The following is a 5,852-nucleotide window of genomic DNA, read 5'->3' on the forward strand; positions in this document are numbered from 1 at the left end:
GGGGAGCAGTCCACAGGTGAGGATCTTGTCTGCAGCCTGGTGGAAATGGAGTCTGCAATGACTTCATTCATTAAGGAAGGCTGTGAGAACTCACTCAGTAGTTTGCTTACTCACTGCCCTTGCAGGCAGAGAAAAGAGCATCCCAGCTGTACTGTGAGGTGGGATACAGACCCTACCCCAGGGTAGAATCATAGAATCGTTTGAGTTGGAAATGATCTTTAAAGGTCATCTAGTCCAACTCTCCTGTAATGAACAGGGACACCTACAGCTCCATCAGGTGCTCAGAGCCCCTCCAGCCTGACCTTGAGTGTCTCCAGGATCACCACCTCTCAGGGCAACCTGTTCCAGTGCCTCACCAAATTGATCATAAAAAAAACTTTTTCCTTTTATCCAACGTAAATCCCTCCTCTTTTTTGTTTGAAACCATTACTCTTTGTCTTATCACAGGAGGCTGTGGATGCCCCATCCCTGGAGGCATTCAAAGCCAGGCTGGATGTGGCTCTGGTCAGCCTGGTCTGGTGGTTGGTGACCCTGCACGTAGCAGAGGGGTTGAAACTGGATGATCATTGTGGTCCCTTTCAACCCAGGCTATTCTATGATTCTATGGAAGAGTCTGTCCCTTTCCTTCTTACAGCCCCCCTATAGTTACCGAAAGGCTGCTATCAGGTCGCCTCAGGTCACCACACAGCCTTCTCTTCTTCAGACTGAAGATCACCAGCTCTTTTAGCCTGTCCTCATAGGAGAGGTGTTCCATCCCTTGGGTCATTTTTGTGGCCCTCCTCTGGATGTGCTCCAACAGCTCCATGCTTCTCCTGTACTGAGGACTCATGAACTGAACGCAGTGCTCCAGGTGAGACCTCACCAGTGCAGAGCATAGAGGCAGGATCACCTCCCTTGTCCTGTTGGCCATGCTTCTTTTGATGCAGCCCAGGATATGGTTGGCTTTCCAGGCTGCAAGAGCACAGTTCTGGCTCATGTCCACCAGTACTTCCAAGTCCTTTTCAGCAGGACTGTGCTCAATCCTTTGGTCCACCAGATTGCATTGATAGTGGGACTTATGATGACCAAGGTGCAAGACCTTGAGCTTGGTTTTGTTGAACCTCATGATGTTCACCTGGACCCACACTGTGTATGTATGTGTAAGCAACATAAACCTCCTCTCTTTAAAAGAGAGTCAAATTAAATTCCTGATGTTTGAGGAAGAGTCTCAGCACAGCAGAGAAGAGGCACCTCTATCTAGAATGCCCAATATTATTCATCTTGAAAGGCAAGAACAGTCCAAACGCAATGGCTCCCTCTTCTCCTGGGGCCCTCACTAAAGACAGACAGCTCGGCAGTCTGGCAGTCACAGCTAAATCTCACAGGGTAATATTTCAGCTTATATAAGGGAATGGGGCTCTCTGCCAAAAGAGCTTCTACAATTCACATCAGGGAGGATTTGGCTGGAGATAAATCAGGCAGTCCTTGCCCTGGAGGAGTCATAGTACCAGCAGTGCTCACCTGTCTGCCTGGTGTCAGAGCAAAGCCTATCCTGCCTTATACAGCCCAGGTATGAGCTGCACATTTGAGGTGCTCTGGTGATGATATTAAGGAGCACTGGCAAATCTGAGTGGAAAATAAGTGTTCAGTGGGAGTGCTTTCCCTTGTAGAAAGTGTCCTTCCAGAGACATATGCTGACCTCCCTGCTTTGTCACCACTTTTTTTGTGCCATTGGTCCCTTGGTTTTGGTCTGCTGCTAGCCAGCACCACATTTAGCATTGTGAGCCACAGGTTCAGAGTAGGTGTGAGCAGGACTTCCTCCACAAAGTGGGATGGGAAGAATGGTGAGTAGCGACATGGTTCCAGGTCTCCAAACTTGCATTTCTACGCAGCTGCAATGGAGGAACACCCGTCCATCTGACCATCATTTTCAGGTCAGATATCAGGAAAAATTTCTTCTCAGAATGAGTGGTCAGGCACTGGAAGAAGCTGTCCAGAGAGGTGGTGGGGTCACCATCCCTGGAGTTGTTCAAGAACCATGGAGATGCAGCACACAGGGACACGGTTTAATGGGCATGGTGGTGATGGTTTGATGCTTGGACTAGATGATGGTCCAGTGGTCTTTTCCAAACTGAATGATTCTATGACTTCATGATTCTATGATTCCATAATTCTGAGATTTTATGATTCTATGATTTTGTGGCAATTGTGGGCTTTCTGCTCCTGAACCAGGGGAAGGTGAGGAGAACCAATGATTCAGAGCTGCCTGAAACATAGTTTGTCCTAGGGCTACTCTGATGGAGAAGCTGCTTGCAATCAGTCATTGCCTGCAGCCCTGCCTCCAGCTGCCTGGCAGTGGGCAAATTTCATAGAATCATAGAATAGCTCACATTGGAAGGAAATTTAAAGATCATCTGGTCCCAAACCCCTGCCACAGACAGGGTTGCTACTAACCATATCAGGCTGCCCAGGGCCCCATAGAATCTGTTCTTGAACATCTCCAGGGATGGGGCATCCCCAGCTTTGGGCAATCTGTGCCAGTGCATTTGTTCCTTGACTCTAACTCATGCATCCATCATATGTCACAACACACACAAACCATTCTCCTGCCAGCCAGAGACCGATGCTTTACCTGGGTCTACTGGACCAGAATGAAGCACTGGGGCTGATGCAGAGTGTGCCCCACCTGATACCCATGGGGAAGTCTTCAGTAGCCCAAAACGGGGCTTCCTTTATCACCACCCTGCACACCCACTGGTTCTGTTGCATAAATACAAAGCAATTTGCTCTTGGCTGTTTGTAGTTGGTTTTGCAGTGGGCTCATTGCATGCGGAGGAGGCACACACATGGGCTTGCCAGCCTTCGAAGGAAGACCAACAATCCTTGAAATGGTGCACTAAGAAAGGGCTTTCCTGGAAATTGCTTTTGGTATCTGTATAACGAAACATAGCAGAGTCTGCTGAGCACAGAACCTTGCTGTAGATCTCATGCTTGTAACTTGCAGGCTGTTTTAATACAAGGAAAAAAGGTATTTCTAGTTCTGTAGACTGCAAGCTGAAGCATGGAGACATTAAAAGCTACACCAACAGATCAGACTCTAAGGGGTTTGGGCCATCCTTGTCTCGGAAGCTGGAAGGACACTGCAGGCTATCTCCAACAGCACTGGATGCCTGTGTGTAAGCAGCTGAATTGAACTATGATAGGGCCTCTTAAATCACGTCACTATCAGGGAAAGACCAAAACAATTTTTCCTATGCCAGTTTCTGCGTAAAGCTCTCCCATTACTGGCTATTGTGAGATATCAAATGGCTTCTGGCCTTGGCTGCTATGAAAGCTCCTTAACAGATAAGAAAATATGTCTTTATATTTGTCATTTGATTATGAAAGGAGACATTTTAATCAGCATTTGTCAGCCTGTCTGATTTACTAGCAGTATATTATTCTGTTATACCACTCATATCAGTGTCCTATAGTCTGCTCATTCACAAACAATGATTACCCTTTCTGTAACAAAACTGTACCTTCTTTTTCTTAATTAGGCAAAACTCCCACTAAAGTTCTGTCAAAATCAAGGCAAATGTCCTGGGGAGAAAAAGTGTAAAGGGAGCAGACACAGAAGTTTACCAGAGACTAAATTCAGAGTCATAAGGCCAAGGTTGCCCGCATAAAGAGCTCAGGTTGGATATTAGGAAAAATTTCTTCTCCAAAGAGTGGTAATGCATTGGAACAGGCTGCTCAGGGAAGTCATGGAGTCACAGTCCCTGAAGATTTTCAAGTAAAGAGTAGATGTGACACTGGGATGGTTCAATGTTACATGCTTTAAAGGGCAAGATGGTGATGGTTTGACATTTGGACTATATGATACCATAATGATTCTATGATTTCTGTGGTTTTATGATTCTATGAAAGGTTCCTAGAGATGTGTCTATCAATGTCAAAGAAAAAGCAATCTTTGAGTGCTGTTTGCACTAAGCCTAGGAAGAAGCTAGTCTCCCTGACTTCACTTTTGCTTTGCTGTCTCTTGTTCCTGGCATGGGAAGGCTGCTTCAGAAGAGAGAAGCTATTGCTTGCTGCCCTCATACCAACTGGCAGTGTGGTAAAGAGAAGGCAAAGTAGTAGGCAAGTTTTGCTGAATGCACCACAGATGAGAACAGAGATGAAAAAGAGTGTTGTGTTTTGTCAGCTGTGGGTCCTGCAGCATAGAAGGACAGTTTCTGCAACAAATCACTGCACTTGTTTCAAATGAGATGCATGGATGAGATGCATCTGTCACATCTCAGGTTAAAACCAGGTGAGTCCCAAGCAGCACTGCCGTTTGCATTCCTTGGCTACAATAAATAGAGATTTATGATGTTCAGCTGTATTGGTGCTGCCTAGAAAGTCCCCTCTGCTTTTACTTCTGATATTTGCAATATGCCCAGGGTTCTTCCCATGCTGCTGATGCTGAGGATGAATCCAGCTTGTGCTATGAAGTGCTGTGAGCAATGGGTGGTAACCTACATTTTGACAGACTGTCAAATTCTACACCAAAGTATGTGTCTGGTGGCCCCTTTTGCTGCACAAATAAAGAAAGACCCAAAAGCAACTGTTTAGGAGCATTCAAAGCACAGCAGAAAATACTGCTTGATGCTATTTCTACTCCTTATGCAATATCTCTGCTAAAAGATCTTTTCTTGCTGAGGAAAATGTGACACTTAAAAGATAACATATTCTTTTCACCTTCCAGTTTCCAATTCATTTTATAACTTAGCCCCAAGAAGTGATCAGGGGCAGCTTTCCTTTCAGCCCAAAATCTCTTTTTCATGCACTGGATGTCAGTGCTTCCGAAAAGATTAAATAAGGCAGAGGTAATGTAGATTTAAAGGATTTTCCAGATGAAGTGCCAGGGCACTTTGAACTGAAGAAGAAAGAGGTTGCTGTGCAGGGACTGTTTGGTATGGGGGAAGGTGCTGTGCAGCACTGCCTGGCGCAATGCCTGTGGGTGAATGTGCCGTGTCTGCAGAGCAGCACCATTAGTACAGTGCATAAAGGGGGTTAATGTCCAGCTGTGGATCTGAGGAACAGTTCTTAGGTCTTCACCAGGAAGGTACCAGGACCACTTTGCAGGATCAGAGAGGTGGAGTACTCTGATGCTACCATATTGAGCCTGGATGTGCAATCACAGGCAACACTGGTAGAGCACAGGGGATCTCCATCTCCCTTAGCCTTTGTCTGCAGATCCAGCCCTGCATCAACAGCAAAACCCTTCCCAGTACGGAAGGGAGAGTTGTGAAAACAGTACATGGGTTCCCTGTATTTGTTCAGTGGCCATTTCAACTGCAAATGGGCATCAGACATCACCAGGGTCAAATGTTACTGATATCACCATAAAAAGAAGCATCAGGGCATTTTTTCCTGCTTGTCCTCCAAGAGGGAGGCTCCTCCCTGCTTCAGCACTGAGAATGTCTGGGTGAGAGCATGAACTGCTGAAAAGGATAAATTATTCCTGTTATCTCCAGATGGATCAGATCTCTAACAGAATCTGATACTAGCCCTTCGAGAGGAAAGTTCAAGGGAGGTTTGTGGAATTGCTCACTCTGTAAAGAGCAGAGCTACTTTCTGGCTGTGAGCAGTGGGTGGAAAGAGAGGTAGGGGAATGAAAAAGCTTTAATACAAAATAAAAATAATAATATTAGAAAAAAAATCCCCTTCACATTTCAGTAGCAGCTCTTCCAAGGATCCCAGACCAAATTAACTCATGAAAAATTCCTGGCAGGTCAGCATGAATTCCACAGATAGGTAGAAAGAGATCTGGGGGCAGAGTGAATATACAGCTTCAAGCCATGCACAAGGGCAGTGCAGTGGGCAGAAAAAGCAGGCAGGAGTCCAGTTCC

The sequence above is a fragment of the Lagopus leucura genome, unplaced genomic scaffold, assembly GCF_019238085.1.
Source record: "Lagopus leucura isolate 7727_CA_CO unplaced genomic scaffold, USGS_WTPT01 Super-Scaffold_100004, whole genome shotgun sequence".
NCBI classification, from domain to species: Eukaryota; Metazoa; Chordata; class Aves; order Galliformes; family Phasianidae; genus Lagopus; species Lagopus leucura.